Here is a 12,060-nt window from a genome sequence, read left to right as displayed (position 1 = left end):
GTAGTCAGATGACATTGCTTACCTACTCATGCCAAATATATCTGGGTAATATAGTGCTAGTCCATTCAGAGTTAAAAAAACAACTACCTAACCTGGATCCCAAAAATGCTATTTACCCATTGCACCAGTTAACTGGGGAATGATACAGGACTCCTTAAAACATATCTCTACCATATGAGGTTAAAAATCCAGGTCCTGCATCTATTTTGTTAAATGGTTTAAATTAAAGTATGAAGACCACATCTATAAGCAGGCTGCAATAGCTCAGTTGGGAGAGTGTTAGACTGAAGATCTAAAGGTCCCTGGTTCAATCCTGGGTTTCGGCACAGTTGAGAGGTTCCTTGCTTCTAACAAAATAGGTCTTGGAATCAGCTGTAGTACTTTTTCTCTATTCATCAAATTTTTTCCAACTGATCTACAACACAATCAATTTAACATAGACTTTGCTTTATGTCCTCCTTCTAAACTTGCTTCCACCTCTCTTACCTTCAGGTTTGACAATGAATATTTCCCATTTCATGCTTTTTGGTAAAGTAAACTCTTGTCTGCATTACCTTCCACCTCCCCTTGAATACAGATGTCAGTAGTCAGATGACATTGCTTACCTACTCATGCCAAATATATCTGGGTAATATAGTGCTAGTCCATTCAGAGTTAAAAAAACAACTACCTAACCTGGATCCCAAAACTGCTATTTGCCCATTGCACCAGTTAATTGCGGAATGATACAGGACTCCTTAAAACATATCTCTACCATATGAGGTTAAAAATCCAGGTCCTGCATCTATTTTGTTAAATAGTTTAAATTAAAGTATGAAGACCACAGCTATAAGCAGGCCGCAATAGCTCAGTTGGGAGAGCGTTAGACTGAAGATCTAAAGGTCCCTGGTTCCATCCCGGGTTTCGGCACAGTTGAGAGGTTCCTTGCTTCTAACAAAATAGGTCTTGGAATCAGCTGTAGTACTTTTTTCTATATCAACATTTTTATCAACTGATCTACAAAATGATCAATTCAACATAGACTTTGCTTTCTGTCCTCCTTTTAATTTTTCTTCCACCTATCTTGCCTTCAGGTTTGACAATGAATGTTTCCCATTTCGTCCTTTTTTGTAAAGTAAACTCTTGTCTGCATCACATTCCACTTCCCCTTGAACACAGATGTCAGTAGTCAGATGACATTGCTTACCTACTCATGCCAAATATATCTAGGTAATATAGTGCTAGTCCATTCAGAGTTAAAAAAACAACTACCTAACCTGGATCCCAAAAATGCTATTTACCCATTGCACCAGTTAACTGGGGAATTATACAGGACTCCTTAAAACATATCTCTACCATATGAGGGTAAAAATCCAGGTCCTGCATCTATTTTGTTAAATCGTTTAAATTAAAGTATGAAGACCCCAGCTATAAGCAGGCCGAAATAGCTCAGTTGGGAGAGCGTTAGACTGAAGATCTAAAGGTCCCTGGTTCAATCCCGGGTTTCGGCACAGTTGAGAGGTTCCTTGCTTCTAACAAAATAGGTCTTGGAATCAGCTGTAGTACTTTTTCTCTATTCATCAAATTTTTTCCAACTGATCTACAACACAATCAATTTAACATAGACTTTGCTTTTATGTCCTCCTTCTAAACTTGCTTCCACCTCTCTTACCTTCAGGTTTGACAATGAATATTTCCCATTTCATGCTTTTTTGTAAAGTAAACTCTTGTCTGCATTACCTTCCACCTCCCCTTGAATACAGATGTCAGTAGTCAGATGACATTGCTTACCTACTCATGCCAAATATATCTGGGTAATATAGTGCTAGTCCATTCAGAGTTAAAAAAACAACTACCTAACCTGGATCCCAAAACTGCTATTTGCCCATTGCACCAGTTAATTGCGGAATGATACAGGACTCCTTAAAACATATCTCTACCATATGAGGTTAAAAATCCAGGTCCTGCATCTATTTTGTTAAATGGTTTAAATTAAAGTATGAAGACCACAGCTATAAGCAGGCCGCAATAGCTCAGTTGGGAGAGCGTTAGACTGAAGATCTAAAGGTCCCTGGTTCAATCCTGGGTTTCGGCACAGTTGAGAGGTTCCTTGCTTCTAACAAAATAGGTCTTGGAATCAGCTGTAGTACTTTTTTCTCTATCAACATTTTTATCAACTAATCTACAAAATGATCAATTCAACATAGACTTTGCTTTCTGTCCTCCTTTTAAACTTTCTTCCACCTATCTTGCCTTCAGGTTTGACAATGAATGTTTCCCATTTCGTCCTTTTTTGTAAAGTAAACTCTTGTCTGCATCACATTCCACTTCCCCTTGAACACAGATGTCAGTAGTCAGATGACATTGCTTACCTACTCATGCCAAATATATCTAGGTAATATAGTGCTAGTCCATTTCGAGTTAAAAAAACAACTACCTAACCTGGATCCCAAAAATGCTATTTACCCATTGCACCAGTTAACTGGGGAATGATACAGGACTCCTTAAAACATATCTCTACCATATGAGGTTAAAAATCCAGGTCCTGCATCTATTTTGTTAAATGGTTTAAATTAAAGTATGAAGACCACAGCTATAAGCAGGCCGAAATAGCTCAGTTGGGAGAGCGTTAGACTGAAAATCTAAAGGGCCCTGATTCAATCCCGGGTTTCGGCACAGTTGAGAGGTTCCTTGCTTCTAACAAAATAGGTCTTGGAATCAGCTGTAGTACTTTTTCTCTATTCATCAAATTTTTTCCAACTGATCTACAACACAATCAATTTAACATAGACTTTGCTTTATGTACTCCTTCTAAACTTGCTTCCACCTCTCTTACCTTCAGGTTTGACAATGAATATTTCCCATTTCATGCTTTTTTGTAAAGTAAACTCTTGTCTGCATTACCTTCCACTTCCCCTTGAACACAGATGTCAGTAGTCAGATGACATTGCTTACCTACTCATGCCAAATATATTTGGGTAATATAGTGCTAGTCCATTCAGAGTTAAAAAAACAACTACCTAACCTGGATCCCAAAAATGCTATTTACCCATTGCACCAGTTAATTGCGGAATGATACAGGACTCCTTAAAACATATCTCACCATATGAGGTTAAAAATCCAGGTCCTGCATCTATTTTGTTAAATGGTTCAAATTAAAGTATGAAGACCCCAGCTATCAGAAGGCCGAAATAGCTCAGTTGGGAGAGCGTTAGACTGAAGATCTAAAGGTCCCTGGTTCAATCCCGGGTTTCGGCACAGTTGAGAGGTTCCTTGCTTCTAACAAAATAGGTCTTGGAATCAGCTGTAGTACTTTTTCTCTATTCATCAAATTTTTTCCAACTGATCTACAACACAATCAATTTAACATAGACTTTGCTTTTATGTCCTCCTTCTAAACTTGCTTCCACCTCTCTTACCTTCAGGTTTGACAATGAATATTTCCCATTTCATGCTTTTTTGTAAAGTAAACTCTTGTCTGCATTACCTTCCACCTCCCCTTGAATACAGATGTCAGTAGTCAGATGACATTGCTTACCTACTCATGCCAAATATATCTGGGTAATATAGTGCTAGTCCATTCAGAGTTAAAAAAACAACTACCTAACCTGGATCCCAAAACTGCTATTTGCCCATTGCACCAGTTAATTGCGGAATGATACAGGACTCCTTAAAACATATCTCTACCATATGAGGTTAAAAATCCAGGTCCTGCATCTATTTTGTTAAATGGTTTAAATTAAAGTATGAAGACCACAGCTATAAGCAGGCTGAAATAGCTCAGTTGGGAGAGCGTTAGACTGAAGATCAAAAAGTCCCTGGTTCCATCCCGGGTTTCGGCACAGTTGAGAGGTTCCTTGCTTCTAACAAAATAGGTCTTGGAATCAGCTGTAGTACTTTTTTCTCTATCAACATTTTTATCAACTGATCTACAAAATGATCAATTCAACATAGACTTTGCTTTCTGTCCTCCTTTTAAACTTTCTTCCACCTATCTTGCCTTCAGGTTTGACAATGAATGTTTCCCATTTCGTCCTTTTTTGTAAAGTAAACTCTTGTCTGCATCACATTCCACTTCCCCTTGAACACAGATGTCAGTAGTCAGATGACATTGCTTACCTACTCACGCCAAATATATCTAGGTAATATAGTGCTAGTCCATTCAGAGTTAAAAAAACAACTACCTAACCTGGATCCAAAAAATGCTATTTACCCATCTTACCAGTTAATTGCGGAATGATACAGGACTCCTTAAAACATATCTCTACCATATGAGGTTAAAAATCCAGGTCCTGCATCTATTTTGTTAAATGGTTTAAATTAAAGTATGAAGACCACAGCTATAAGCAGGCCGAAATAGCTCAGTTGGGAGAGCGTTAGACTGAAGATCTAAAGGTCCCTGGTTCAATCCCGGGTTTCGGCACAGTTGAGAGGTTCCTTGCTTCTAACAAAATAGGTCTTGGAATCAGCTGTAGTACTTTTTCTCTATTCATCAAATTTTTTCCAACTGATCTACAACACAATCAATTTAACATAGACTTTGCTTTATGTCCTCCTTCTAAACTTGCTTCCACCTCTCTTACCTTCAGGTTTGACAATGAATATTTCCCATTTCATGCTTTTTTGTAAAGTAAACTCTTGTCTGCATTACCTTCCACCTCCCCTTGAATACAGATGTCAGTAGTCAGATGACATTGCTTACCTACTCATGCCAAATATATCTGGGTAATATAGTGCTAGTCCATTCAGAGTTAAAAAAACAACTACCTAACCTGGATCCCAAAACTGCTATTTGCCCATTGCACCAGTTAATTGCGGAATGATACAGGACTCCTTAAAACATATCTCTACCATATGAGGTTAAAAATCCAGGTCCTGCATCTATTTTGTTAAATAGTTTAAATTAAAGTATGAAGACCACAGGTAGAAGCAGGCCGCAATAGCTCAGTTGGGAGAGCGTTAGACTGAAGATCTAAAGGTCCCTGGTTCCATCCCGAGTTTCGGCACAGTTGAGAGGTTCCTTGCTTCTAACAAAATAGGTCTTGGAATCAGCTGTAGTACTTTTTTCTCTATCAACATTTTTATCAACTGATCTACAAAATGATCAATTCAACATAGACTTTGCTTTCTGTCCTCCTTTTAAACTTTCTTCCACCTATCTTGCCTTCAGGTTTGACAATGAATGTTTCCCATTTCATCCTTTTTTGTAAAGTAAACTCTTGTCTGCATCACATTCCACTTCCCCTTGAACACAGATGTCAGTAGTCAGATGACATTGCTTACCTACTCATGCCAAATATATCTAGGTAATATAGTGCTAGTCCATTCAGAGTTAAAAAAACAACTACCTAACCTGGATCCCAAAAATGCTATTTACCCATTGCACCAGTTAACTGGGGAATTATACAGGACTCCTTAAAACATATATCTACCATATGAGGGTAAAAATCCAGGTCCTGCATCTATTTTGTTAAATCGTTTAAATTAAAGTATGAAGACCCCAGCTATAAGCAGGCCGAAATAGCTCAGTTGGGAGAGCGTTAGACTGAAGATCTAAAGGTCCCTGGTTCAATCCTGGGTTTCGGCACAGTTGAGAGGTTCCTTGCTTCTAACAAAATAGGTCTTGGAATCAGCTGTAGTACTTTTTCTCTATTCATCAAATTTTTTCCAACTGATCTACAACACAATCAATTTAACATAGACTTTGCTTTATGTCCTCCTTCTGAACTTGCTTCCACCTCTCTTACCTTCAGGTTTGACAATGAATATTTCCCATTTCATGCTTTTTTGTAAAGTAAACTCTTGTCTGCATTACCTTCCACCTCCCCTTGAATACAGATGTCAGTAGTCAGATGACATTGCTTACCTACTCATGCCAAATATATCTGGGTAATATAGTGCTAGTCCATTCAGAGTTAAAAAAACAACTACCTAACCTGGATCCCAAAACTGCTATTTGCCCATTGCACCAGTTAATTGCGGAATGATACAGGACTCCTTAAAACATATCTCTACCATATGAGGTTAAAAATCCAGGTCCTGCATCTATTTTGTTAAATGGTTTAAATTAAAGTATGAAGACCACAGATATAAGCAGGCCGCAATAGCTCAGTTGGGAGAGCGTTAGACTGAAGATCTAAAGGTCCCTGGTTCAATCCCGGGTTTCGGCACAGTTGAGAGGTTCCTTGCTTCTAACAAAATAGGTCTTGGAATCAGCTGTAGTACTTTTTTCTCTATCAACATTTTTATCAACTGATCTACAAAATGATCAATTCAACATAGACTTTGCTTTCTGTCCTCCTTTTAAACTTTCTTCCACCTATCTTGCCTTCAGGTTTGACGATGAATGTTTCCCATTTCGTCCTTTTTTGTAAAGTAAACTCTTGTCTGCATCACATTCCACTTCCCCTTGAACACAGATGTCAGTAGTCAGATGACATTGCTTACCTACTCATGCCAAATATATCTAGGTAATATAGTGCTAGTCCATTTCGAGTTAAAAAAACAACTACCTAACCTGGATCCCAAAAATGCTATTTACCCATTGCACCAGTTAACTGGGGAATGATACAGGACTCCTTAAAACATATCTCTACCATATGAGGTTAAAAATCCAGGTCCTGCATCTATTTTGTTAAATGGTTTAAATTAAAGTATGAAGACCACAGCTATAAGCAGGCCGAAATAGCTCAGTTGGGAGAGCGTTAGACTGAAAATCTAAAGGGCCCTGATTCAATCCCGGGTTTCGGCACAGTTGAGAGGTTCCTTGCTTCTAACAAAATAGGTCTTGGAATCAGCTGTAGTACTTTTTCTCTATTCATCAAATTTTTTCCAACTGATCTACAACACAATCAATTTAACATAGACTTTGCTTTATGTACTCCTTCTAAACTTGCTTCCACCTCTCTTACCTTCAGGTTTGACAATGAATATTTCCCATTTCATGCTTTTTTGTAAAGTAAACTCTTGTCTGCATTACCTTCCACTTCCCCTTGAACACAGATGTCAGTAGTCAGATGACATTGCTTACCTACTCATGCCAAATATATCTAGGTAATATAGTGCTAGTCCATTTCGAGTTAAAAAAACAACTACCTAACCTGGATCCCAAAAATGCTATTTACCCATTGCACCAGTTAACTGCGGAATGATACAGGACTCCTTAAAACATATCTCACCATATGAGGTTAAAAATCCAGGTCCTGCATCTATTTTGTTAAATGGTTTAAATTAAAGTATGAAGACCACAGCTATAAGCAGGCCAAAATAGCTAAGCTGGGAGAGCGTTAGACTGAAGATCTAAAGGTCCCTGGTTCAATCCTGGGTTTCGGCACAGTTGAGAGGTTCCTTGCTTCTAACAAAATAGGTCTTGGAATCAGCTGTAGTACTCTTATCTCTATCAACATTTTTATCAACTGATCTACAAAATGATCAATTCAACATAGACTTTGCTTTCTGTCCTCCTTTTAAACTTTCTTCCACCTATCTTGCCTTCAGGTTTGACTATGAATGTTTTCCATTTTGTCCTTTTTTGTAAAGTAAACTCTTGTCTGCATCACATTCCACTTCCCCTTGAACACAGATGTCAGTAGTCAGATGACATTGCTTACCTACTCATGCCAAATATATCTGGGTAATATAGTGCTTGTCCATTCAGAGTTAAAAAAACAACTACCTAACCTGGATCCCAAAAATGCTATTTACCCATTGCACCAGTTAACTGGGGAATGATACAGGACTCCTTAAAACATATCTCTACCATATGAGGTTAAAAATCCAGGTCCTGCATCTATTTTGGTAAATGGTTCAAATTAAAGTATGAAGACCCCAGCTATCAGAAGGCCGAAATAGCTCAGTTGGGAGAGCGTTAGACTGAAGATCTAAAGGTCCCTAGTTCAATCCCGGGATTCGGCACAGTTGAGAGGTTCCTTGCTTCTAACAAATAGGTCTTGGAATCAGCTGCAGTACTTTTTTCTCTATTAACATTTTTATCAACTGATCTACAAAATGATCAATTCAACATAGACTTTGCTTTCTGTCCTCCTTTTAAACTTTCTTCCACCTATCTTGCCTTCAGGTTTGACTATGAATGTTTTCCATTTCGTCCTTTTTTGTAAAGTAAACTCTTTTCTGCATCACATTCCACTTCCCCTTGAACACAGATGTCAGTAGTCAGATGACATTGCTTACCTACTCATGCCAAATATATCTGGGTAATATAGTGCTAGTCCATTCAGAGTTAAAAAAACAACTACCTAACCTGGATCCCAAAAATGCTATTTACCCATTGCACCAGTTAACTGGGGAATGATACAGGACTCCTTAAAACATATCTCTACCATATGAGGTTAAAAATCCAGGTCCTGCATCTATTTTGTTAAATGGTTCAAATTAAAGTATGAAGAACCCAGCTATCAGAAGGCCGAAATAGCTCAGTTGGGAGAGCGTTAGACTGAAGATCTAAAGGTCCCTGGTTCAATCCTGGGTTTCGGCACAGTTGAGAGGTTCCTTGCTTCTAACAAAATAGGTCTTGGAATCAGCTGTAGTACTTTTTCTCTATTCATCAAATTTTTTCCAACTGATCTACAACACAATCAATTTAGCATAGACTTTGCTTTATGTACTCCTTCTAAACTTGCTTCCACCTCTCTTACCTTCAGGTTTGACAATGAATATTTCCCATTCATGCTTTTTTGTAAAGTAAACTCTTGTCTGCATTACCTTCCACTTCCCCTTGAACACAGATGTCAGTAGTCAGATGACATTGCTTACCTACTCATGCCAAATATATCTGGGTAATATAGTGCTAGTCCATTCAGAGTTAAAAAAACAACTACCTAACCTGGATCCAAAAAATGCTATTTACCCATCTTACCAGTTAATTGCGGAATGATACAGGACTCCTTAAAACATATCTCTACCATATGAGGTTAAAAATCCAGGTCCTGCATCTATTTTGTTAAATGGTTTAAATTAAAGTATGAAGACCACAGCTATAAGCAGGCCGAAATAGCTCAGTTGGGAGAGCGTTAGACTGAAGATCTAAAGGTCCCTGGTTCAATCCTGGGTTTCGGCACAGTTGAGAGGTTCCTTGCTTCTAACAAAATAGGTCTTGGAATCAGCTGTAGTACTTTTTCTCTATTCATCAAATTTTTTCCAACTGATCTACAACACAATCAATTTAACATAGACTTTGCTTTATGTCCTCCTTCTAAACTTGCTTCCACCTCTCTTACCTTCAGGTTTGACAATGAATATTTCCCATTTCATGCTTTTTGGTAAAGTAAACTCTTGTCTGCATTACCTTCCACCTCCCCTTGAATACAGATGTCAGTAGTCAGATGACATTGCTTACCTACTCATGCCAAATATATCTGGGTAATATAGTGCTAGTCCATTCAGAGTTAAAAAAACAACTACCTAACCTGGATCCCAAAACTGCTATTTGCCCATTGCACCAGTTAATTGCGGAATGATACAGGACTCCTTAAAACATATCTCTACCATATGAGGTTAAAAATCCAGGTCCTGCATCTATTTTGTTAAATAGTTTAAATTAAAGTATGAAGACCACAGCTATAAGCAGGCCGCAATAGCTCAGTTGGGAGAGCGTTAGACTGAAGATCTAAAGGTCCCTGGTTCCATCCCGGGTTTCGGCACAGTTGAGAGGTTCCTTGCTTCTAACAAAATAGGTCTTGGAATCAGCTGTAGTACTTTTTTCTATATCAACATTTTTATCAACTGATCTACAAAATGATCAATTCAACATAGACTTTGCTTTCTGTCCTCCTTTTAATTTTTCTTCCACCTATCTTGCCTTCAGGTTTGACAATGAATGTTTCCCATTTCGTCCTTTTTTGTAAAGTAAACTCTTGTCTGCATCACATTCCACTTCCCCTTGAACACAGATGTCAGTAGTCAGATGACATTGCTTACCTACTCATGCCAAATATATCTAGGTAATATAGTGCTAGTCCATTCAGAGTTAAAAAAACAACTACCTAACCTGGATCCCAAAAATGCTATTTACCCATTGCACCAGTTAACTGGGGAATTATACAGGACTCCTTAAAACATATCTCTACCATATGAGGGTAAAAATCCAGGTCCTGCATCTATTTTGTTAAATCGTTTAAATTAAAGTATGAAGACCCCAGCTATAAGCAGGCCGAAATAGCTCAGTTGGGAGAGCGTTAGACTGAAGATCTAAAGGTCCCTGGTTCAATCCCGGGTTTCGGCACAGTTGAGAGATTCCTTGCTTCTAACAAAATAGGTCTTGGAATCAGCTGTAGTACTTTTTCTCTATTCATCAAATTTTTTCCAACTGATCTACAACACAATCAATTTAACATAGACTTTGCTTTTATGTCCTCCTTCTAAACTTGCTTCCACCTCTCTTACCTTCAGGTTTGACAATGAATATTTCCCATTTCATGCTTTTTTGTAAAGTAAACTCTTGTCTGCATTACCTTCCACCTCCCCTTGAATACAGATGTCAGTAGTCAGATGACATTGCTTACCTACTCATGCCAAATATATCTGGGTAATATAGTGCTAGTCCATTCAGAGTTAAAAAAACAACTACCTAACCTGGATCCCAAAACTGCTATTTGCCCATTGCACCAGTTAATTGCGGAATGATACAGGACTCCTTAAAACATATCTCTACCATATGAGGTTAAAAATCCAGGTCCTGCATCTATTTTGTTAAATGGTTTAAATTAAAGTATGAAGACCACAGCTATAAGCAGGCCGCAATAGCTCAGTTGGGAGAGCGTTAGACTGAAGATCTAAAGGTCCCTGGTTCAATCCTGGGTTTCGGCACAGTTGAGAGGTTCCTTGCTTCTAACAAAATAGGTCTTGGAATCAGCTGTAGTACTTTTTTCTCTATCAACATTTTTATCAACTAATCTACAAAATGATCAATTCAACATAGACTTTGCTTTCTGTCCTCCTTTTAAACTTTCTTCCACCTATCTTGCCTTCAGGTTTGACAATGAATGTTTCCCATTTCGTCCTTTTTTGTAAAGTAAACTCTTGTCTGCATCACATTCCACTTCCCCTTGAACACAGATGTCAGTAGTCAGATGACATTGCTTACCTACTCATGCCAAATATATCTAGGTAATATAGTGCTAGTCCATTTCGAGTTAAAAAAACAACTACCTAACCTGGATCCCAAAAATGCTATTTACCCATTGCACCAGTTAACTGGGGAATGATACAGGACTCCTTAAAACATATCTCTACCATATGAGGTTAAAAATCCAGGTCCTGCATCTATTTTGTTAAATGGTTTAAATTAAAGTATGAAGACCACAGCTATAAGCAGGCCGAAATAGCTCAGTTGGGAGAGCGTTAGACTGAAAATCTAAAGGGCCCTGATTCAATCCCGGGTTTCGGCACAGTTGAGAGGTTCCTTGCTTCTAACAAAATAGGTCTTGGAATCAGCTGTAGTACTTTTTCTCTATTCATCAAATTTTTTCCAACTGATCTACAACACAATCAATTTAACATAGACTTTGCTTTATGTACTCCTTCTAAACTTGCTTCCACCTCTCTTACCTTCAGGTTTGACAATGAATATTTCCCATTTCATGCTTTTTTGTAAAGTAAACTCTTGTCTGCATTACCTTCCACTTCCCCTTGAACACAGATGTCAGTAGTCAGATGACATTGCTTACCTACTCATGCCAAATATATTTGGGTAATATAGTGCTAGTCCATTCAGAGTTAAAAAAACAACTACCTAACCTGGATCCCAAAAATGCTATTTACCCATTGCACCAGTTAATTGCGGAATGATACAGGACTCCTTAAAACATATCTCACCATATGAGGTTAAAAATCCAGGTCCTGCATCTATTTTGTTAAATGGTTTAAATTAAAGTATGAAGACCACAGCTATAAGCAGGCCAAAATAGCTAAGCTGGGAGAGCGTTAGACTGAAGATCTAAAGGTCCCTGGTTAAATCCCGGGTTTCGGCACAGTTGAGAGGTTCCTTGCTTCTAACAAAATAGGTCTTGCAATCAGCTGTAGTACTCTTTTCTCTATCAACATTTTTATCAACTGATCTACAAA

General features: G+C 38.1%; 4 non-coding genes across 4 annotated transcripts; all 4 read left to right on the top strand.

The window, feature by feature from the left end:
• Nucleotides 1-1,417: 1,417 nt before the first annotated feature.
• TRNAF-GAA (transfer RNA phenylalanine (anticodon GAA)) lies at nucleotides 1,418-1,490 on the top strand. The gene has a single exon. It is a non-coding gene; the product is annotated as a tRNA-Phe (tRNA).
• A 1,674-nt stretch (nucleotides 1,491-3,164) lies between these two features.
• TRNAF-GAA (transfer RNA phenylalanine (anticodon GAA)) lies at nucleotides 3,165-3,237 on the top strand. Its single transcript has one exon. It is a non-coding gene; the product is annotated as a tRNA-Phe (tRNA).
• A 1,092-nt stretch (nucleotides 3,238-4,329) lies between these two features.
• TRNAF-GAA (transfer RNA phenylalanine (anticodon GAA)) lies at nucleotides 4,330-4,402 on the top strand. Its single transcript has one exon. It is a non-coding gene; the product is annotated as a tRNA-Phe (tRNA).
• Nucleotides 4,403-10,146: 5,744 nt separating this feature from the next.
• Nucleotides 10,147-10,219, top strand: TRNAF-GAA (transfer RNA phenylalanine (anticodon GAA)). Its single transcript has one exon. It is a non-coding gene; the product is annotated as a tRNA-Phe (tRNA).
• The last annotated feature ends 1,841 nt before the right edge of the window (nucleotides 10,220-12,060 follow it).

The sequence above is a fragment of the Lissotriton vulgaris genome, chromosome 8 (genome assembly GCF_964263255.1).
Source record: "Lissotriton vulgaris chromosome 8, aLisVul1.2, whole genome shotgun sequence".
Taxonomy (NCBI): domain Eukaryota; kingdom Metazoa; phylum Chordata; class Amphibia; order Caudata; family Salamandridae; genus Lissotriton; species Lissotriton vulgaris.
This window is presented reverse-complemented; position numbering and strand designations above follow the sequence as displayed.